The sequence below is a fragment of the Sebastes umbrosus genome, chromosome 9 (genome assembly GCF_015220745.1).
Source record: "Sebastes umbrosus isolate fSebUmb1 chromosome 9, fSebUmb1.pri, whole genome shotgun sequence".
NCBI classification, from domain to species: Eukaryota; Metazoa; Chordata; class Actinopteri; order Perciformes; family Sebastidae; genus Sebastes; species Sebastes umbrosus.
The window spans coordinates 4,646,505-4,671,336 of record NC_051277.1 but is presented as its reverse complement, the minus strand read 5'-3'; the positions used below and the strand labels follow the sequence as shown (position 1 = coordinate 4,671,336).

Here is a 24,832-nt window from a genome sequence, read left to right as displayed (position 1 = left end):
TCAGCCGACTTGACTACTGTAACGGAGTGTTTAGTGGTCTTCCTAAAAAATCGATCACACAGCTGCAGCGGATTCAGAACGCTGCTGCTAGAGTCCTCACTAAGACCAAGAAAGTGGATCACATCAGTCCAGTTCTGAGGTCTCTACACTGGCTCCCTGTCTCTCAGAGAATTGATTTCAAAATACTCCTGTTGGTTTACAAAGCACTAAATGGTTTAGGGCCAAAATATATTTCTGATCTTCTGATATGTTATGAACCATCCAGACCTCTCAGGTCATCTGGATCAGGTCTGCTTAGTGTCCCCAGAGTCACAACTAAACATGCAGAAGCAGCGTTCAGTTTTTATGCACCAAATATCTGGAACAAGCTCCCAGAAACCTGCAGGACCTCCAACTCTGAGTTCTTTTAAATCAAAGCTTAAAACTTTCCTGTTTGCTGCTGCCTTTAATTAAACCAGATAATGATCTTATACTGCACTAGAGCTTCTACTCCTTTGTGTTTTATTCTATTTTAACTTTTATCTTAGCTTTTATTTTTAGCTTGTTTTTATTTTATAATCTTTAATGTTTTAATGTTTTTATAACTGTTTTAATTATGTCTTAATGTTCTTTTGCACTTTGTTGCAATGTTCTTGAATGTTTCTGTAAAGCACTTTGAATTGCCCTGTTGTTGAAATGTGCTCTACAAATAAAGCTGCCTTGCCTTTTGCATTTCCTGCATTATGTTATCCGCTTGCTAGCTTGTTAAATTGTTATCCTCTGTGGCTTCTAGACGCCGACAGTAACGTTAATATTGCCGTTGCTTAGCAGCGGGGTTCCCACTTTGAACGGCAAGCATATCGTGTACACGACTTCCCATGTCGTAAACACAAGCTCACAAGTGTCATTTGAAGACAGCACAAAGAAAGCATTAATTCTCATAATGACAATAAATAGTTCAACAGTCTAGTGAACATCTACAACACATTGCAAGAAAGATTTAAATCTAAAATGTTCTTTGGGTAAAATAAAGCAAACCACAGGACACTTAGAAACCCCTAAAAATATTTTTATACAAATACTAACACACAATAAATAACTTTCATCTTATGAGGCTAAAACTGTTAAATGACTCTTGTTTGGATTTGAAAACGTGTTAATCCCTGCAGCTTCTTTCCTAACACAATTAAGTATTTCAAAGACTTGATATTTGTGAGTGAGGTGACCTCTGTGCTCCTCTGTATTCCTTTGCCCTCATCACACGTCCTTGACAACTGAGGAAAAATGCGCATTAACCCCTCGAAGCTGGCCGGTGACACTGAGTGGCCCGGGGGCAGCGCCGTGGCACCTCTGCTCCTTGAAGCCGGACAATTTGATTTGAAGGCGGAGATTTTCAAAGCTGAGTCATGCATCAGTGGTCAGCCAGTGGCTTGGCCTTTTCATCCTGCTTTTTTTTTTTTTTTTTGCCTTGATGGTTGTCTGTGGATGGATGAGGGAGGGAGTGGGGGAGGGGGGTTGAGAAAACAGCCAAACCTGCCCAACACCAACAAACAAAGAAGTCACTGCTGGGAATAAAGCAGAGTTTGGTTCCTCTGGGTAACGTTTGAATGTTTCACGATGGTTTGCTCGTGCTGAAAGAAACCAATTCACGCAACATGTGCTGTGGACATAACATCCCATTAACTTCACATGGAGCAGGAATGTCTTTACATTAAGAGTGGCAGGGCCGGCGCTGATAAATTATGACATCCGAGCCGGTCGCATCAGTCCACATATCTTCAATCTGCAGCAGAGGAATCTGATTAAGGCCTGAGGTAATGGTGATGGAGGTCAGCTTGTGTGACTCAGCTCAGCTGTCACCTACACATAGGTATCCCCAAAATACTCCTTCAGGTTCACCCAGACAAATAAACACTGTCCTCGGTGAGGACAAAAGTGATTTTTTAAAGTCTCTTCATGGCAGCTTGGACGTAATGAACCAAGCCGGTGTTTAGAAAGCAAATAAATAAGAGAGGACGGGGCTGAATCAAGGAAGAAAATAAGAACAGTAAAAATATACAAAGGGGAGAGAGCTATTGAGAAAGTATTTCCTTAACAAGAGGGGAACAAATAATAAATTATGGGGCCCCTCTCCCTCGAGGCAGGACTGGCACGCCTGAGGGGTGAAGGAAGTGGGCATCCCTCTCTTTTTATTGGGGTCGAGGACAGTTTTCCACGGTGGGAGCATCACAGAGTCCTGAGAGAAAACTCTTTAAAGCTGCAGTAGGTAGAATTGGAGCAAACATGATCCTGTCTCCTATATCCTGACAGTAGTGCATGAGACTACTTGTAGTATATAGAACAACTTAAGTAGAGCTGCAAAGATTAATGGATTAGTTGTCAAATATTAAATTAATCGCCAGCTATTCAGTAATTTTTTAACAAAAACATAGTCAAAATTCTCTGATTGCAGCTTCTTAAATGTGAACATTTTCTGGTTTCTTTCCTCCTCTGTGAAAGTAAACTGAATATCTTTGAGTTGTGGACAAAACAAGACATTTGAGGACGTCATCTTGGGGCTTTGGGAAACACTTATTGACATTTTTCACCATTTTAAAGACGAAACAACAAATCGATTAATCAAAAAATATAATAGAAATAATCTACAGATTAATCAACAATGAAAATAATCTTTAGTTGCAGGCTAGCTGTTTCCCCCTGTTCCCAGTCTTTATGCTAAGCTAAGCTAACTGTCTCCTGGCTCTATAGCTTCTTATCTACTGTAGCCTACACACACGAGTTTTATCATTTAAAGCTGCAGTAGGTAGAAATGGAGCAAATATGATTAAACATTTTTTTTTTTTTAAAAGGTCACTATATTGTGACAGTAGTGCATGAGACAGGTAATCTGAAAAAAATCATGTTCCTCCGGTGTCCTCCGGTGCTCCTAACGGCATCTGCAAGATTTCACAGACCGGAGGAAAACAACCAATCAGAGCTGATCTGGAGCCTTGCCGTCTCTGAGCAGCTGTCAATCACTCGCAAACTCCGATCAAACAGTAAACTAGGCAGCGCAGATCAAACATGAATCAATATTCTGTTACATTAATGCCTATTTCTCTCCTCAAATGTTTTCAGAAACATCTTGTAGTGTACTGTTTAGTTGTAAAATGAGAAAGTTTGCGATCCCACTTGAGGAAACATTAAGCACCGCCCACCAGACATAGCACAGCCAATAGGAACGCTCTCTCTCTGAAATGACCTGTGATTGGCCAAAGTCTCCCGTCAGATTTTTTAAAGCCTGAAAACAGGGTCATGAGGAGGAGCAGATGTCTAGTTTTCTCCCAGAACACTTGAATTACAATATGCTGAAAGGTTATTATGGGATTTATGCCCAATGATGCCAAGAACGTTCTGCCTACTGAAGCTTTAAAGGAATGCTTAAACACACAAACACACAGTTTATATGCCATGCAATGCTGAATGAAGATGGTGGTAGTGTAGACTGCATAACCCCCACGTCCCCCATCATGTCATCGCTGTAGTTTCTGCCCTCCTCATATCAGCAGTCCCTCTTGACTTGTATAACTGAGAGGCTGCTGACAGCCGTGACCCCACATTTACCCCGCGCTCCCCCTCGTGTCCGTCCCAAAGCAGGTGGCAAACACCCCCCAACACGGGACTCCCCGTCTTGATCTGACATCTAATATGAAATTTTTGACACCTTTATTTCTTGGCAAACACTTCAGTACCTTGTGATGATGGGGAGATAAAGCAAAGCAGCTTTTTTTTTAATTTCCCCAAACTCCACACACACACACACACACACGCACACACACACACACACACACACACACACACACACACACACACACACGGAGGGTTAGTCTCGGCCAAAGTTGATAAAAGTTTCCCTTTTTGTCCCAAAGCGTTCAATTAATCAACTTCACAGGGCGTTTGCTGGATGGAAGCGGATAAAAAGTCTGGGCTACAGGAGAGAAAGAACAGCCAGCCATGATTTGTATTCTGCTGCAGTGGCTTTCATACCCATTAAAGGATGTTAGCATCTTTTTAAGCGTAGTGACTTTATTGTCAGCTTAGGGCTTACACAGATCCAACCATTTGCTGTATTGGATTCTTGGCAGATGGCCTGCGTGGATCTTGGCCACCCTTGAATGTAGTTCTCATGTTAAGCTTTGCCTTGTCAGTAAATGGGCTGCTCCCTGCACTTATACTCTACACACAGGACCGTATGTCTCCGTTGTAATGGTTTCTTATCAGCTAGAAAAAAAAATCATATCGCATAGCTGCTGCTGCCAGAGGAACTCCCACCTACTGCAGCACTTAACCTGATTATTTTTGTAGAATTTTCTGTGTTGATAGATAGCGAACTGTGATATAAGTGCATGAATACACTATAAGGATGAATTTGATTGAATTATATTGTGTACAGTGATCTCTCTTATAGAGTATAAGAGAGTGAAGGACACATAAGTGAGTTTGCAGACCACCAGAAGGGCCTTCAGTTTAACATAATGTGCTATAATCTAGGGCTGCAACTAACAATTATTTTCATTATCGATTAATCTGTTTATTATTTTCTGGTGAAAAATGTCAATCAGTGTTTCCCAAAGCCCGAGATGACGTTTTCCAATATCTTGTTTTTCCACAACTCAAAGATATTCAATTTACTGTCATTTAAAGGGACTGAATGTAAGTTTGTACACGTATAAAACATTTTTAAGTTGTGTGAACAGGTTGTAACCAACCTAAAAAATGAGACCTTCATGCGCGCTCGCGAGTGCCTTTACTCTCTTCAGCTCGGTTAGAAATGGAGTCTGCTAACGCCAACAAACGACCAGCCCCCATCACAACTCAGAGTTCAACACACTCTGCGGAAGCACAAAAAACAAAGTTATATCTAGTGAAGTCCGTCTTGCAAAACAGGAATATGACCGACATCGGGGGGGGAACTAGGATCAACATCAACCTTCGATTCATGGAGGGACCTTCGTTTGGTTTTAGGAATCAAAACGGACCCCGAGCTGGCAAAATACCTACTGGACAGGTAAGCTAACATTACTGCCAAGCATGCAAAAAATATAGTGATATTGTGGTTTAAGCTGTCAATCACGTTCAGTCTCGTCTGTGTCACCTCACTGTTTTGACCGATGTTCGCTCGCGTCTATGTAGCGTGAGCACAAGTGCGAGCAACAGGACGCTGACTGTAGTTGACTTAACGGACACGTGTGTCAATGTTAACAAGCAATTTCTGATTCTTACGTAGCGCCCCTTTGAGAAGCTGGAATTGAAATTTTCACGCTTTTTTTTTGTGCATTATCGTGTCATTCATACACCTTTTTGTGCGACCAGGCTGGAGTGACACATTTTACATTACACATAGTCATTTGATCCATTGTTTATATTTAAAAATATTGATTAGTGCAACTTTAAATCAACAAGAAGGTCATGTTTTGCTTGTGAAACGTTTTTCCTGTTACTACCCATTGGCTTATTTGAGCCCATAACCAATTCCTCTTCCTGTGCCTCTTGAGGACGTGGAGCCAGAGCACCAGTAGTCCAAACTATCATAATTTGTGGCCGGGAGTAAGAAATCACGTGTCACAGTTTATGTCGGCAGTCGTAGCCCGGAGCAATGACTGCTTTTTTAGAATTTGGAACAAACTACAAAATCATTTTCTTTGTGCAGCAGTCATTCATCTTTTTCACCAGACACCCAGACATCTCAGGCCTGCTTCCTCTCAAACTGACGGGACCGGCAGGTAAGCAACATTTTCCATTCTTGGATCACATGTGGGGGTTTTTAAATTATACTTTAACATACATTAAAATGTAATCTGCTTGTTCGTTGGCATGATTTTCCACATCTTGAACTTGAATCTGCGTCTTATTTGACAAAAACCTTTCCGTGCATTGTGAAGTACAACAACATATGGACCAATCTGAGATTACGTTGTGGTGTTAAGCAGGTTATCCATCAATTAAATCTTGGAATTGTCTCCTGCGTTATTTACAATGGGGTAGGACAGCTCAAATCCTCCTACTCTTTCTCTGAAGTAGGCTCTTTGTTCAGCTTGTCTCCTGAAACCTTTCTTCATAAGTGACCATTAAATGGATGGTTGAGTGTTCAGCCACCAGTGAGCCTCAGTAGACCTGCTACGGGGCGTTATTGCCCTTGTGCCGTCTCACCTCAGAGGCTCACCAGAGGACCTGTCAGGCTTGCGATGTTTTACAGCTCAGTTTGCAGACAAAACACCTCACAACCAAATCCCCTCAACAACATCTGCTGCCAATTTAGCCGAGGCATTCCTGCAGTCTGTGCTGTTTAATATTCACAGGGGTTAGGATCTGCCGGGACAGGGGTGGACGGGGACGGTGGGGGGGGGAGACCAGCTTCTACAAGCCTTTGGTCCGCGGTCCAGACACGGTGAAAAATGAGGGGTTAACAAAGAGTGAGCTGGAGCAGGGGTGGGTTAACTGGGCTAATTTGCAGGGATAATAGTGGTGCTCATGGAAGGCCTTTGGGGAGCGGCGGCGTGGAACACAGTCCTGATGGTGCAACCACACAGGAAGTTTACAACATGGCCAAAAATGTATTTAATCATCAAACAAGCAGCGAGGAGCTGGGCGGCACGGCCAGCAGCCGGCAGCCGGCCTGAAGATGAAGACAAATGTTTGGACAAGGGGGCCCGACCAGATCCACACCTCCGAGATGGAAACCACTGATTTTATTGGCCAACTCTAAGCACAACAAGTCAAAGGTGCATATTTTCTTCTACTTCTGCCAGTATCCTTGAGCGAGATATTAACCTTATACAGTACTATTTATGTGTTTTTAATTATTCTCATGTGAGCACCCAACAATAAACTTGGATGCATTGCAACTTTTATAGGAAATTACTTGTGAACGGTAGAACTAAAAACAGTCTTTTATTAGCAGTAATCAAGGTATCCTGCATACATAACGTACACATATGTGCTGCCTGACTGAGTTAAGAGAGAGTAATAACCCAGTTAATTGATAATTAGACTCATGGCCTCCTTAAATATGGCCGCACGACGTCCTTGTGAATTTTTATGGATGTATCCCAGGCTCTGCTATCTTTAGAAACAGCGGAAATTCAAACCAGTTTCCTCCTCTTCTGTATTTCTATGAGAAAATATATTAAGGATATACAATACCTTGCAGAGACGGGAAACCTTAATATGATAGCAATAATACACAAAACTTAAAATACTGAAGTTCAACCGTATTTGTTTCAGCGGGATGTCGTTCTCATTTGTGGGAATATTTACTTTTCCATCATGTACAGAAGCTATCAATAACTCCACGTTGTTTTTGAGGTGAAATGGCATTTTATGTGAAAATAAATTCGGTCTATATTTTGCAGGACGAGTCCTCGTTCCCACCCCGTTGAGAGGATGGTATTTCAGCCGTTGGCTGTCTAATGACTCTCTGAAAGGGTGATGTGGATCGTGCGACACCTCCGCTGCTCCCTCACTAAAGGACACCCCTCGCCATGGCAACTGCATAAACATCTGTCTCCCCCATTCAAGAGAAGGTCTTGAGGGAATATACAAGGCTGCAATTTATTATATATAAGAGGAGACCCAGCCTGTGTTTATGTCCGTCCACGTATTGCTGCTTAGTGGACCGAGAGAGAGCTACATGTGATAATGAGGACATCAGATTTCATATTTATATAAAGTGCATGTGAGATGGCGGTAGTAGGAACTGAAATATGCTTATTCGCTGTCTTGCCAAGAGTTAGATCGATACCACTCTTGTGTCTGTACGGTAAATACACAGCTACCTAACAGCTGGTTAACTTAGCTTAGCATAAAGAATGGGAAACGGTTAAAAATGGCAAATTCATTTCCATTTTGGCACTTTTTGTTCAAATTAAAAAAACAGGAAATAACGTGTTTTTTTTTTAGAGTTATAGTTATTTCTAACTTTACACAGAGCTAGGCTAGCTGTTTCCCCCTGCTTCCAGTCTGTATGCTAAGCTAAGCCAACCGGCAGCTGGCTGTAGCTTCATATTTACCGTGAGTGGTATCGATCTTCTAATCTAACTCTCCGCAAGAAAGCAAATAAGCGCATTTAAGCCTAAAGGCCTTTGTGCACCAAGTCTGTATTTTTGTCCGTATTTTTGTCCGAAATTGTTGCACGTTAAAAAAAAAAAAAAAAAAAAAAACTCACGTTGTGTCAATCATGATTACACACCGACTCCGAAACTTTCGTCCATCATTAAAGTTTTAAGAACAGGTTTTGATTTTCTGCGTTTTTTTGGCATCTGTCAAAAGCCAACAGAGGGTTGTTTGACCACTCAGAGCCACCGTCTGTACAAACGTCGTCCTCCAAAATGGCATCTGATAAACATTCACTTGTAGTTATTAATTTTACATTCCATTTCTGCCAATAGATCCTCATGAAATGTTCCACACTGTTCCTTTAAAATCAAGCAGTTTGCTATTTTATATAAAATTCATCGTCTGTATGTTGTCATGTTTTCCATCCAGTGACCTGGAATTAAAACCGTACAGACATTTCTCATCTTCAACTTCATGTAACATTCAGGATCCTCATCTTGTAGTTGTGTCAAAACACATTTCAGGGATGTGTTGATACGTGGCATCCAAGAGCCGTCCACACTCCTTTAACGTGTTTTACATTCCCACATCATGCCACGCATTACAGCGAAGAGCATGTCGGCGTGATGCTGACAGAGTCCCTAAACATTCACAGTATACACACACATATAAACAAGAGTTTGTTCATGCTGAAAATGAAATGAGGTGATGGAAATGCATGCAGTGGCCTCATTTTGACAATATGATTTATGGCCGAAACACCATTAAGTATGTAAGTAGTGCAATTGAGGTGCAGGATTTGAAAATGTAGAGTATTTCTCTTACGCATGTTGCCCTGTAATACTGACGCACACGACTTTGTTCATATGAAATGTGCTGTAAAGTCTTGTTAAGAGCAATGACCTTCCAAACAAAGTAGTTTTGCATGGGCAGAGTTCAGGTAAAAGTCATTTTGAACCATGATTTTTATGCTAATGAGTCCCATAGTCTGATAAATGCATTAAGTATTTTTCTAACCCTCAGTGGAAAGTAATTTTGATTGTCTGTTGTTATAAAAAAGTTCTACGTGACCATTAATAAGCTGAAAAACAAACACTAGTCGATTAAAACCACAGAAGGAGCAGCCGATCTCTATCTCCGAGCCTCAGCTGCGGTTGGCTCGTGCCTCCGTATATTATATCTGGACTGTAAATGAAGCATATCTAATGGGATAATAACCTGTCAGATGTCCAGGTTGAGCAGCACAGAGCTGCTCTGTTTATTTCAGGAGATGCTGACTGCGTCAAAGAGCCAGAGGTTTTTTCAGACGTCCCTTTTGTTGCCTTTTGAGTTGCGTTGTTGTTGGCACGCGGTGAAAGGTCTGTGGAGAGCTGCCAGTGGCTGAAGACGTCATTACAGTGTGAGTTTCTAGTAAGCTGTGACTTCCACGGAATCAGACAAACAGTGACAATGCTACTGTGGTTTGGACTGGTTTGTTAAAGTTTATCTAAATATATTTAGGCAGCCGCTAAGAAAGATTGTCCTGTGAACCCAGAACCTTGATCTTGTGTTCAAACCCAGCAGATAAATACCCTGCTGAGTACCTTTGTGCACAATCCTGTCTTGTAGAAATTACCTTTATATACTACTAGTTTGCAGCAGCCCGTGACGGGAGACTTTGACCAATCACAGGTCATTTCACTGAGAGAGAGCGTTCCTTTTGGCTGTGCTCCAGTTTCGCAATCGTCACAAACTTTCTCATTTTACAGCTAAACCGTGCACTATGAGATGATTCTGAAAACATTTGAGGAGAGAAATAGGCATTAACGTAACAGAATATTGATTCATATTTGATCAGCGCTGCCTAGTTTGACCGTTTGGTCGGAGTTTGCGAGTGATTGACAGCCGGCTTTCATAGACGGCAGCTGGACAGCAGACCTCAGATCAGCTCTTACTGCTTGTTTTCCTCCGGTCTGTGAAATCTTGCAGATGCCGTTAGGAGCACCGGAGGACACCAGAGGAACATGATTTTTTTCAGGTTACCTGTTTCATGTACTACTGTCACGATATAGCGACCGTTTTATAAAGATAACTTTTTTTTAAATCATATTTGCTCCAATCTCGCCTACTACAGCTTTAATGTTTTTTTAAGATGATGTGTAGGCTGTCAAAGCAGGTGGATACGGTTAGAGAAAGATCATGGTGTTGGGTTAACATTGAAAAAGTAAACCACTTGAAATGAGCATTAATTAATAACATTGTTAAAATTGTAACTGAAACCACAATCTTTCCCCAACTTAACCTTTGTGTTTCAAAAACCTATCTGCATGGGGTGACCTTTAGTTCCCCCGGTGGAGCGTGCGCCTCATGTAGATCTGTAGAATCCTTGGCAGCAGCCCGGGGTACGAATGCGACCCGCGATCCTTTGCTGCTTGTCATCTATTCTCCAGCTGCTATAATAAAGGCAACAAAAGTCCTAAAAAATAATCTTAAACAAAAACGTAACTGCACCCAGGTCTCTGCTTTCTGGCCATCCCAACCACCTTCCCATGACTTCTGTGTGATAAACAAACATAATACTTCCTTGACTTCAGAAAACGTTGCCAATAATCATAATCATGGCAGCAATTAAGTTTCCTTCAAAACACATTTGGCAAACACGCAATAGCAGTAAACAACAGAATTTATAGGAGACATAGTTGTGCGTGCGTCTTTCTTTACTGTGCCAGCCTGGCTTGAAATTAACTGCTCTGCCACAGAACAATAATCCTCCGAATAAGAAGACATAAAATGTGACAATGACGTTTGTAAACTGACGTGTTTTTATGGGATTATTTCCTGCAGGCGACTTCTCATTTCTTCAGGTGACTGACAGTGAGAGAAGTGCAGTATAATGATATGAAAACAGGCTTTGACAAAATTAATCGTACTTTTCTGTGATGACTCACGGTGATACAGATATTTTGTCAGTGTCACTGTGGTTTTTTCATGCTGCACTCAAATGAATGATGCGTTCTTTTTAAGGTATGTCGACAACCAGTATAATGTAAAGAGAGCCTGAGCATCAGTATTATCCGTTAAGGAAGCCTCTGCTTCAGTAGATAGTGCTCAGCGGAACATGGCAGGAAATTCGGGAAGGAAACAGATGATGTCTAGAAGAGGTCGTGAGTTGGTTTTGAACCCGTGATGACAGGAACACATGGCGTTCACCTCCAGCCCGCTGAACCGCACAGACTCGTAATTTATCTTTGAGTTGAGAATGTGCCACTGAATTTCTCCCTCTATCTCTGCTAAGCCATGTGTTTTGGCGAACACATACTTTGGGGATTTTCAAAGTGCCTGGTCTGGTTTTATAGCGAGTCCCTCTGGAATGAGATTACTTAAAAAAAAAAAAAATTACAGGCTGATGTTAGTCTAACAGAGGTCATGTTTACATGAGTGGAGTAGCTGTTGAAGCGATGGCCCCGTGTGGGCCAACTGAGCTATACGAGAAAAGTCTGGTCAACATGAGGTACAATTATTTTCATCACACCCCCTGGGGTCATTGAATGTAACTCATCTGTGTTTAAATTCAAATAATTTTGAACAATTACTGTGGAATTACATATAAAAAGTATGATATCAGGGGGAATATCTTTAGTAAGAGTCCTGAAATATCCTCTGTGTTTAGCTAAAGTGTGTTGACGCCCACACGTCTGACCTTTTGAGATCTGACTCATGTCAAATAATCCCTAATCCAGAGTCATCCTTATCAGTCAGTGTGTACACTGGATATCCCCGCTGTGTTTCCTGACCTGTGATTGGTTGGCTGTGTGTTGATCCATGTGGTCTGTAATGTTTACCTGTTGCAGGCAGACGTTCTCCAGGAACAGCAGGAACACGTCCTGGCTGGACGTCAGCTGCTCTGTGTACCCGCCGACACCCATCACGGAGTGGACAGTAAACCTATACCTAAACTACCTAAACACCTAAACACAAGTCATTAACCGTAAACAACAGCATGTTTAAGTCAGAAAGTGGGTTGGTCAGTTTGAAAATGTATTATTATTTATATTTTTATTTATATTTATATGTTGTTTGGACGATTGTAATAAAGTTCAGGTGACTGATGAGCATGTCTGCTCCCTTCTAGGTCAGTTGTTGTCAGGTGCACAATAATTATTATACTTGTACAATAATGTGTCCTTAAATGCATGATTAATTTAACATGCCTTAGTTTCAGTTTATTGGTATGGAGCTGATTTGGAACCTGGATCCTGGATCTGTCTGATCACGGCTCTGCAGAGATCTTGAGGCAGCCACTCACAACTTCTTAGAAACACTCTGCGACAATTTACAACTTAAGTTTGTTATATCAAACTATTTAATTTGTTATGGTTATCCGCACCGTTTGGTGTGGTTCATGATGCAAAAATGTTATCTGTAAACTATTTCCTTATATGCATGGAAAGGATAGTTTATCCTGTAGTCTGCATGATAAATACTGACCACAGTGGAGGCCATTGCAGTCAAGTTAAATTTAACTTAAGTCAGTTTAATCAAAATATGATTAGTCTCGGATGCAATTATTAGGTTAGTGTTGACTGATTCAGCAGATAAAATCATACAGTGTGATGTGTAGAAGGATACTAATTTCTTTTTTAAAAGATGATTTCTTTGGTCTTTTTGTCTTTATTAGGTAGACTGGACAGATAGACTGGAAATGGAGCGAGAAAGGGAACTACATGCAGCAAAGTCTCTGTCTGTTCTTTTCATTAAGATTATTTTAAGAAAAAAGAAGTTGGAGTACAATGAAGATTAGTAGTATTTGAGCTGTTCTGTGACAATTCCAAGATTTAATTGTTGGATAACCTACTTAATAACACCTCTTACTCTCAGTTTGGTCCATATGTTACCGTCCTCTACATGACATTACATTTATTTATAAATGTCCATTTTCTGTTTTAGTCCAGAAACACGCAAGAATTAATGTCAAGACTAAACGGCTGTAAATGTATAACTGTTATTGTAATGTACCCACTTTGTTTTATTTTGTTTTTTAAAATAATTATTATTATTATTATTATTATTATTATTTCACTATTTATCATTTACTGTACATAATCATCCAGTCCATGTATATCCATTGAGTATTTATTTCTTTGCACTATATGTATGTATTGTTTACAACTTGAACATAACACTTGACTTGATAGGTGTTTTATTTCTTATTTCAATATACATTATTTTTTAATATACATATATTCATATAATACTTATACATATATTTTTTCAAATACTTGTATTTGAACTACTTGTACATAACAGTCCTGCCTATACCTTTTATTTGTAAGTATATTGAAAAAAAAGAGTCAAAATCCTTGTACGGTATGTGCACACCTTGGCAAATAACCCTGATCCTGATTATGTAAAGAGAGTTAATTTGATTTATTTTTGGATTATTTTAATATTGTTTGTTCATTAATATTTATGTATATACCATGTATATGTTTGTATTATCATAATACTGAATATTTGTATGCATACATATATTGTTTTTAATAAAATGTTGAAAACTCAGTAAACATCTTGCTAAAAAAATAGTTGTATTGTGTCTAATCTTTATAGGTTTAAATAATCTATTATTTATACATTTTTGTGAGAGAGATGAGTTAAAGGGTTGAGCTCTTGAAACACAGTCAGTTATGAGAAGTTTTTATGCTAACTAGCTTTTCACAACCTCCTCACATGAAACAAGATTCAGGTTGAAAACAGTGAAGAGGAAAAGTTATATGAAAATTAAACAAACAACATTAAACAACATTAAAAAAAATCTCATTAATATATATTTTTTTCTATATAAATATATATATAAATATATAAATGTATATACAAAATATATATAAATAAATATATATATATAAAATATATTTTTTATATTTATATATATATATTGTTTTAATATATATATATTAATGATATTTTTCTGATGTTGTGCTCTGTAATATTTTCATATAACTTTTCCTCTTCACTGTTTTTAACCTGAATCTGGTGTCATGTGAGGAGGTTGTGAAAAGCTAGTTAGCATAAAGACTTCCCATAGCTGACTGTGTTTCCAGAGCTCAACCCTTTAACTCCTCTCTGCTGAGTAAAAGCAGCTACACAGGATGGATCCTGCTTCATCTACAGCATTTAATCCACTAGTTGTAGTGAGTCTAACTTTACCTCAGAGGGAGATCATGAACATCTCCAGAGTCAGACAACCAAAACAAACAAACAGACATGCTGCTAACCTGCTAACTGTTGGAGCTAACTGTTCAGCATAGTTCAAGGACAAAAAGGAACAACCTACCAAGGAATACCAGAGCTCTTAACTACTGAGTGAGTGTTTCAGTAACACAGTGTTGTCTTTGTCAATCTCTATATCAATATCTGTCACTTACAGTAGCTGTTTTAATCAGTTATAGTGAAACATTAGCTATTAGCAACAAGCTAGGTGCTAATGGCTAACTGTTTGTGTCTTTCTTACAAACAATATAAATAATGTGCCTGTTTGGTTTTGTGAATTATAAATTAACTTTACAACAAATTACTTGTATATTTGTCGGTCATGTAAGTAGGAACGGTTTATTATGCAGTCCAAAACAACTCAAATGTAGGGTTAAAGGGACTGTTTGTAACTTTCAGAAATGCTTCTTAACAGCGACACCTGTGGCCGTTGAGTCAACTAAAGTCAGCGTCGGGCTCGCGCTTGCTCGCTCTAAATATACCTGAAGGAGCATTGCTCAACACAGTGAGGTGACACACGTCAGCTAAAACCACAATATCACTCTATATTTCAGCTGCTTGGCAGTAATGTTAGCTGACCAGACAAAGGTCTCTCCATGAATCAATGCTGATACTAGTGTTGGCTTTTCCTGCCTCAGCCTCCCGACCGCGGCCGGAGGGAACAGGGGAGACACCGGAGTTTTGATCGGAGACGATAACGTTTCTCTCTGCGGAGCCCCGTCACTTCACAAGACACGGGAAACCTCTGTTGGTCTGGAGGAGCTGCAGCAGTTATTTCTGCACAAACGTCCACTGTACATTCACTAGATATTCTCAGAGCTAAACTAACTGCAGTGTGGAGTGAGCGCGCATGCAAGAGAGGTGGAGCGAGACTCCAGCCACACGCGAGTGCGCATATGCGAGCGCGCATGGGACACCAAATTGGTTAATTTCTATGTGTAAGAAGTTACAAACAGTCCCTTTAAGTTAAATTCTTGTTGGTCTTCTATATTAATGTTATAGCTTTCTGTACACAGAAACATGCATTCAAGTAGATATCATATGTCATTTCTGACCACCATTTTTGTTTGGATCAAATAGATTTGCAACTTTGGAGATGGATTAAAACTCTTTTCTCTTCAGATGGTTGGAGGACTCTTTGATATGTAACATAAATGTGATTAAATTAGGTTTTTCTGAGATTTATCTTTCAGAAGAATGGATGCCTTAAGAGAACTGCCCGGTGTCTTTTGGGGTGAAAAAAGTTGCATAAGACTAACAGTGTGTTCCATTCCGCGTACTTCAGTACTTACACTTTTCAGTGCATAAGTGCATTCACATTTTGAAGTATGGCAAAATGCAGTGCACTCGAAATACCCGGATGTTGTACTCAAAACGGTCAAATCGTTGAGTGTGGAACGCTGGACACTTTTCACACTCAATTGTCGACATCTTAGCTACGTAGCAGAAGGAGCGAGACCACGACCACTATTCAAGCATGTGAAAATGGCGGCAGATGATGCAGGAGCTTTTGCGGTGCTGAACGACGTTACCTTATGGATGTCTATGGGCTACGTAGATAACAGAATAAAACAATATGTAAACATACCGCTGCATTTTCAGCCAACAGGAGGACACATCGTAGGCGTAGGCGACGAAGTTGGAAACTTAATTTCCACTTTGCTTTCATTTACTGTGCATTCTTGATCGACAAAGCAGGCAGATATTTTGGCGGGTAGTTGACGGATAAAACCTGAAAGAGGCAGCAATGCAACACAAAGGATGCCAGCTGCCGTAAAACCACGAAGAAGAAGAAGATATTTTGGTCGGGTAGAGAGGCGCGGTGAAATGTTGCGATCGTCATCTCCGGTCAGTGCGCCGCAGAGTAGTCGATTTGGGACGACCGTACCCGTTAAAATTCACGCACTACTCAAGTAAGTACAGAGTGCACTACATTGAAGTGTACTTCCAGAAGTACGTGAATTGGAACACACTGTTAGGTACAGTATACTAATTGTATAATATAATTAAACTACATTATCTTCATTTAGCAGCTTACAAGAAGTGCATACAACCACCACCAACATTTTAAGTGCATCTCCTATAAAAGCAACGTGTGCTCTTTTCAGCATTAATCCGCTGGCCCTTGATCATCTCCTCCACCCTCCGGCCGTCCTGACTCATCTCCGCTGTGTCTCCCTGTGGCATCCACGGTCAGTGTGCTTTGTATATTGCTGATGTCTGTGTTTACTAGCCTTACACGCAATGTTAGCCAGAAATGTCACCTACCAACGCACACACACACAATTCACACAACTATATTTGCACATGCAGAGATTTACACAGAAACACAGTAGTGGAGGAGAGAAGTCTTCAGGGTTTGTGTTTGATAAACAATTCAGTGGAGATAATTAGTTGATAAGACATCACTTTGATTTACTGCGGGGACTCGACTGCATCTATTGCCTGCAAGCAGAGCCTCACTCACAAGCTTTGTATTACCATATGTTGAATTTTTAATCAATTAACGTCCTGAAGGAGAAATGTGAAAGTGCAGATTCGTTCCAGTGAGGATGTAGGGGCAAAGACAATTCTCTAATATTTGCATATGGCTCATGCTTGCACTCTTGTGCACAGTCTTAATGTGTGCTCCTATACGGCTCGAGCGACTGTCGAAAAAAACTGCTGTCTGCCGCTTCTGAAGTAATTAGTAGCTCTGACCACTCAGACAGCTGGCCAATTAAATGTGCTCGTGGCTGCTGCTGCCGCTTGATGCGTGTTGGGCTTCACACAGAGGTGTAGATGGGAGGACAAACTCATCTCTCCGGTAGTGGGGGGAGAGATGCCAGGAAAGCTTGGCTTGTGTCTGACAGTGCTGTGTCTGTGTGCTTCTCAACTGGCTGTGCGAGCAGATAAGAAAGGAGGCAGAGGGAGAGCTGCTGATTCTGGGTTTATTCCACAAACCCCCCGCCTTCCCCCCCGGTCTGTCTTTCTCTGTGCAGCTGCAGGTCTGGGAGCTGACCTGCATTAAGACATCAGAAACTGCCTGACGGGCTAATAGGAACAGTTTTCTAGAACATCTTCAAAAGCTTGTTAAACTGTAGAGTTTTGGCCGTGATTTAAGGAAATCTGCTATTATGGTTTAAATAGAGTTCACCTAATCTGTGTTGGCAGATTAGAAATGCCTGGACATCGCCCAAGTGCTTCCCTGCAAACTGATGTCTCTATCTCCACACTAATATATTTATTAGACATGTACAAACGCAGCCTTTTTCTGTGATACTGAATGAATCGTGAGCCAACACTTCTTTAGCCCTATTACTTTTCTTGCATTATGTTATTTTTCAATGCACTCGAGGATGTCATTAGCGGAGAGTAGAGTATCGTGTGAAGATAAAAACATCTTCTTTCCTTCTCACTCCTTAAACGCACTTTGTTCTTTTAACTTTTTGCACTTTTTGTTGAAGCACGCCTAAAGGATTCTTTCTGTTTTATTGTAACCATTTTGCTTTTATTGTTTTCTGTAAACCCTCTGATGCTGATGGGAAAATAGCTCTGGTTTGGAGTGGTCTAGCCAGTGGGCATCTGACAGTGATTTGCTGATCCTGTGCAATTGCATGATGGCTCTCATCCTTAAAGGCCACAGGGCTCTGAGAGCCAGCCAATCACTAGCCCTCAGCACTCTGCTGTTGACAATTATAGGTCAGCGTGTGTCACGACATCATTGTCTTCGCTTTGAATGGCTCAGTACCAGCTCCAGCGGCAATCAGTTATGTTTTTCTCTTTGCTATTTAAAGTGGAACCGAAATCCAGTAACAACATGACCGCTAGTTTTCTGAATCATTGTTGTTTGAGTTGTTTTAGGATAACGCTCCTTTGCCAAATTCCAGGCAAATGTGAGTGAAAGCAGTAATGAAACTTTGCTCATTTTCTGTTTGAAGCTTCCAGCATTGTTCAAGTAGATCTTCACCTAGATTAACTTGTGAGTTTTTATGGGAAAAGACCTGATTGCACAAGCTGAACATAAGTTTGAGTGTAAAGTTAACACTATCTGCTGTGTTGTAACTACTTAGTTTCACCACTTTGTTCTTTTGCATCATCCATACGGCGCCATCATTTAACTAAGTAGTCAAAGCAAGTTGTAAAAGACTGTGGTGTTTCCCCTATAGTGCATCACTTGGATAAAATGGTGGGGGGAAAGCCAATAATAACCAGGGAAGGAAATTAAGAGACCTACAGTACAATAAATTATTAAAATGGAGAATGGGATGTATGCAATCATGTGTGTACCAGCTAACATGTTTGTCTGTTGCATCATTAATAATTCAACATTAATTTATTGATTGTTTCTGTTGTGGTTTGGTGGTTTTTATTTCTCTTACCAGTGTGCGGATGGCTGTGACGCATAAAAATGGTCATAAATGATAGAAAAACACAAACAAATGTCTCTGGAAAACGTCCATCTGGGCAAAACAATTCTGCCAAAGTCGACACCTAAACAGTTAGAGGTTTGTGACAAGCAACCACTTCTTAACAGCATCAAGTAAATGCAGCATGAAATCACACTGTGCCCTCATCTAATATAAATAAAAGTAATACAGCATGTAGATATAGAGGGATGTAGTCTGTCACAAGCACTGTGCTCCCAGTTTTAATATCAGAGAAAGTATTCCTCTGGCTCCTTAGTCTCTCTCAGTTAATAAGGATTGACTTACTCCTGTTTGGAGGAGGTATACATTTTTAATAACTTGTATGGTGCAGCCTGTTATTATAAGTTATAGAGTAACTCCCCTACTATATTTAACTTAGGCTGGATTTGAATTTATACATAGTTAGTTCAACAGCCTGCTGCGTGGACATAATCTACAATTGTGTCTATGTGCGCTTTCACCGGCCAACATTTAGTCCAATTTAATCAAACTCTGGTGCGGTTTGCTTGGGCAGTTGTGAACGCAGTAATCGTACTCTGGTGTCGGACCGTTTCCAAGCAAACCGAAACGCAGGCTGCCTGTGTGGGCATTTGTTGAGATGGACACAAGTAAACGACAGGTTAACATGAGTGGGAGAGGACGGACTTTGACTTCTACAGATGTCCGATGTTTGCTTGACATCTGGGCCGAAGAGAACATACATGATATCCTAAATAAAGTCCACAAAAACAGTAACGTTTGTAAAGTCATTCAAGATAAACTGAAGGAGATTTGTGCGCACAGTAGATCAGTGCCGAGTCAAAATGAAGCAATATATCAAAGGTTGTGATTCCCTGCATAGAAGCGGCAGCTCTCGAGACAAAGAAAAAGATGAATTTGCTGCCTCGTACCTACACGCCCCTCAGAAAATAGTTTTTTTTATTTGGTCCGCTTTAATTTGTGCACTGTGAAACCGAACCAGACTAAATAGAAAATGACACAAAGGTATCGATTTCACTCTGATTCGGACTAGCCAAACAGACTATGGCTTGTAAAAGCACTCTAATTTTTACTACTTAAAACTGCAGTATGCAGTATATATTTGCTATTGGCTGTGCTCCAATCATGTGACCGTAACTTAGCGTTACTTCACCAGATTTCACAATGGCCGTGCGTCACAAATTTTCTCATTTTACAGCTAAACCGTGCACTACAAGATGATTCTGAAAACATTTGAGGAGAGCAATAGGCATTAACGTAACATAATATTGATTCATATTTGATCAGCGCTGCCTAGTTTGACCGTTTGGTCGGAGTTCGCGAGTGATCGACAGCCGGCTCTCATAGACAGCAGATGGACAGCAGACCTCAGATCAGCTCTTATTGCTTGTTTTCCTCCGGTCTGTGAAATCTTGCAGATGCCGTTAGGAGCACCGGAGGACACAGAGGGACATGATTTTTTTCAGGTTACCTGTTTCATGTACTACTGTCACGAGATAGGGACCGTTTTATAAAAATAACTTTTTTTAATCATATTTGCTCCAATCTCACCTACTTCAGCTTTAATAATTATATAAACATTGATTTGCTAACAGTGTTATTTATATGAATATTGGTTACTTACTTTGAATAATAGCTTCTTTAATATTATTAGCAGGCTGAGACTAAAACTTTCAACATCTCTCAGCAGACTCGACTCCTTTGAGTGTCTTGACAGATCAGGGAAATACCTTGAGGGTAGTGAAGTGACTCGCGTTGTTGTCTGTCTTTGTGTGTGTGTGTGTGTGTTTGTCTCTTTGAGTGTCCATATGGCAAAGAGGTTTTGACCGTTAACGCCTTTGTGGTCGCATGGCAGCCCACAGAGCAACGCCTTCCTGACAGGGTCGGCTCAGCCCTCAGAGACGCGGCCTCTTAACTGGCCATAACAAGATAATGACACCGCACGGATCCCCCCGATCAGCAGCAAATTGTTTCTTTAAATGCTTTGGGTTAGGGGAGAAGAGGAGTGGGCTGCTTGACTGACGTGACCTTGAAGGGATCTCTTCAACAATCTCTGTTAAGTGTTATCAGATAATCTGTGCCATGCACACAGCTGATAAACATGTCGTTTCGGGTGAAACCTGTATGATCTGCTCTCTCACTTCCTGGCTCTGAGCACGCTATATGGATAGATGTGTATGTAGTGTTGTTAAAGATAAGGCTATCGCAGAAAAACCTCAAGGACAACCGGACGCTTTAGATTTTTGTTTACATCCCACAGTACGTTGTTAAAAATATATCGTGTAGGAAGGCATGAGGAAGTTTTAATGTTACAAGCATCCAGACAATAGAAAGCATTCCTGTTACCAGTCTTTGCTCAATAAAACATTTTAGGCTCATGACAGCACAACACAATGGCTTCACACAGCTTTACTATGTCACATAAACTCCAGAGGGTTTCTTGTTTACCACCTCATATATGACCGTAAAGATTTCACTTAGCTAGTGTCCACGATTACCACGATTAAGAGAGAATGGCAGGGAGACGGGTTTCAACATTTCTCTGTGTGATACGAAAGGAAGTGTCCTCTTGGACCCTAAAGAGGACACTTGAAGAAGGGCTTAAGGTTAACTACCAGAGCAAAGGGTTAACAGTTTATATCCTGAGTCCATCCGTCATCAATGTGAAACGTTGTAATGATGGGAAAGTTATGACCCTTATTATATTAGCCTATGGGCCGGTGCACTCGCTTTGTTCCTGGCCTGTGAGCTAAAGCTAATGTGGCTAAGCTGCACGGTGTGTATAGAGTAATCCTGAAGGGAGTCTGGGCTCATTAACAAGGGACTGGAGTTCAGAGAAAATTCACTAGTCACCACTGTCAAGTTTTCTAATTGATGTTGTAAAAGAGCATGGGAGGTTAAGACTTACAGTAAATCCCAAACACATGTACAGTAGAGGGGAAACTCTGGCAACTCATGCAGCTACTAGTTCCTTTCTCACCATGTCACCCCCATCCCAGCTTTGCATTTCTCTACCAGCTGCCCCCCCGTCTTGTGTTTGTGCTGGCTTTGTTTTTATGACCAGTCCAGTGATCCGTCGCCACTGCAGAGCTGCTGGTGTTAACACAGCTGAGGTGCATTACGCAGACTTGTTGTTCCTGCCTCTTACCTGGCTCCTGGCTCTGTTTGCAGCCAGGAGTTGTTTTGTGTTGTTCACTTCAGAAGCAGATGCAAGAATTCTCCCTCACACACACACACACACACACACACACACACACACACACACACACACTATTTTTCATTCCTTGGGAATTTAAGATTTCCTAAAAATTATCATATTATTCAAAATATGATTATTATTATGTAGTAAACAGTCTATAGTTCTCACAGTATTGTTTATTTCCCCCCTTGGAAAGCACAGTGACCGTCTTGGCACTGCAAACACACACCCTTTTAATCATCTACTTGTTGCTCTGTTTTACAGAATAACACATTGATAAAAAAAAATAATAAAAATGCGATCCAAACCTTTGCAGCACCTGCTTGTTACACGTGTGCTTCATTTTCAATCTGTATAATGTGAGTCTATGGAGTCCAGGTGTTTTAGCGACAGCAGTGAGCTGGGCAATATCCATCGTTGTGGGTTTGTCAGCGGTTCTGTGGGCTTTGTTGGTGGTATTGCGGGAGAGCCGACTGCAGTAAAGGTTTTTATGATGTGGCAGAAGTTGATTCTGGGACTCTGTGCCAAAAGCAAGCCAGATGTTACTCCTACGGTCTGTTTCTGTAGTATACATACTGTATATATACATTGAAGTACCGAAGGCACAGAGCACCACATACTTGCTTTTCCTTTTTCTCTCGCTGAAGGGATGTTGTCAATAATGTAAAGAACCTCAGGAGAGAGTTTTCAACTGTGTCTCATTATCCACAGTACCTCACTCATCATCCTGAAGTCTTATTTTTTTTCCTCACAACAAACCCAATATACCCACCATCTCCTTCACCCACCCCCACCCTCCCAGCAGTGTACTGGTGGCTGGCAGGCAGTGACACACATTCCAGCTGTGACAGTGTACAGGGCTGGAGCCACTCTCGCAGATGGACCTTGAACTCTTTAAAGGGACGTCTGGCCTCGCAGTAATGCCCCACCGGCGGGCCCTCGCTGCCCGGCCACAAACTGTAACTCTATAGCCTCATTGTCACGCTCCATATCCTCCCGGTGACCCCGAGCCCAATTATACAGCTGACCCAGGGTTGATGATATAACCTTGGGCGTCTTTTGGGGGCTGCTGGGGCTCATGGGTTCACCTCGTGTCTATCATGACATGTCAGCTCTGTGCGTTAACCAGACACTTCCCTGAGTGGTCCCAGTGGGGCTCTGGGAGAAAGACTGGCTCCCATGCGAGGCCCAGTTCATTTCAACACATTGCCTTACTGAGCTTCTCTTTTTAGATAAACAATATAATGAGAAAGTATACATGATTAGAGAATCTTGGACTGGTTTATTCCAACTATAAGTGTCCCAAATAAATGTGAAATATAAATGTAGACGCTGCGTTTTCCTCTGCTGTTTTCTTTTCTGATTATCCAGCAGTAAAAACAGGAGGAGCCTCCATTGTATGTAGATACGACATATATGAATGCTGAATCTTAGTGCATCTGGACGTATCCATCGTCTCCATGCATGCTCAGCAGCCGTGATGCATTAATGTGCAGCATGCTTAGTATGCACTATAAGCTCTGGAAAGGCTACCTGTCACTGGTGAAGTGTTCCTTAATGGATAAGGAGTTGATTTACATTTCCATGTGCATACTGCAGCGAATGAATTTCTACACAAGATTCAGCTGAAGGTAAAGGTTAATGGCCATGGCCGTCAGGTAAACATGTCTGTTGTAGAGTTTCAGGCCAGGTTCAGCCAAATAAAGGTAAAATACACAAACAACTGGGCTTACTTAAAGTCCAATATTTAAAATATGTGAGTAAATCTTAAGGAGCTAAGCGCTTCTGTTGAGTAATGAGATGGCTGATCAGGGCATCCCATTTGAATTGAACGATTGTGACTCATTAGTACGCTGTGTCAATGTTTCTGCCTGGTGCAGTTTCACTTTGAATGTCCACTTTACATTTAACTCTATTATAACAGTTTTACTGTGCATTTAACTTCTGTCTAGTGGTCTAAGAAGATATCGATACACATGAGTATTGCGATATTATGTTTTGCGATACTGTATCGATATTGATTTTAATAGGGATGCACCGATACCAGTATCGGTTATTGGGTCCGATACTGTGCTCATGTACTCGTACTCGCAAAACGGCACCGATACCACTTTTTTTCAGCGTTAACCTCTCGTCACCATCTGAAAAAAAGTGGTATCGGTGCATCCCTAGATTTTAATTAACCTCTTAAAAATATGTGAATGTGCAAAAACCATGCAGTTTTATACATGCAGCATAAATGTGCAGTATACATTTTCGCCTATTCTAAAAATGGTTTCTGCATACTGGGGTCCCTAAACAGTCTTGAATTACATAAATTGGGTATCACTGTAAAGCTGAGACTCTTGTGAATCCAATGAGCCCAACTGTATTCATGTGTGATGATGTTAGTCCCCCAAGAAACCATTTCATATAGTGACTTTTTTTTAATCAGATGGTGATGTGTCTATGACAATGATATTTATAAAAATTGCAATATATCTCCTTGCTTACAGTATCGCAATATGTCAAAATATATTGAATTGTCAAGTAGTAGGGCTGGTTATCGTACCAATACCAGTCCCCTTAAAGCCCTGTCAGCACTGTTGCCATTGTTCATGTTGTCCATGTTGTTCAGACGTGTGTAGGCAGGCAATCTCGGCTGCATGGGTTGTAGCTGTTGGGGTAGTGGACCAATCACACATCCCAATCAATTATTAAAGCAATTATGGTGATTGGCTGCGAGCAAAACCATACAAATAGGATTTTTTCTAGATCTAGGTAGAAAAAGGATCAATTGCAGGTATCTTTTGACTGGAGAAGTTTTGATACTACTTGATACTAGGTTATTTTGGCCGATACCCAGCCCTACTAAGTAGCATCACAGAGTCGCTAGCATGGCTGTAGACTCTATTTATCTTTCATTATCCAACAAAAAGAGACATGA

The 24,832-nt window shown here is 40.8% G+C and overlaps 1 protein-coding gene across 2 annotated transcripts in view; it reads left to right on the top strand.

The window, feature by feature from the left end:
* Positions 1 to 14,091: 14,091 nt before the first annotated feature.
* xpnpep2 (X-prolyl aminopeptidase (aminopeptidase P) 2, membrane-bound) overlaps positions 14,092 to 24,832 on the top strand; it is a 117,790-nt gene continuing 107,049 nt past the window's right edge. Inside the window, exons 1-2 of one of the 2 annotated variants that reach the window (XM_037780090.1) lie at positions 14,092 to 14,412; positions 16,428 to 16,511. The gene's annotated coding sequence lies outside the window, so the exon portion shown is untranslated. Of the gene's footprint in view, positions 14,413 to 15,240; positions 15,258 to 16,427; positions 16,512 to 24,832 lie in introns of those variants that run through there. The other variant, XM_037780091.1, reaches the window with a different exon arrangement.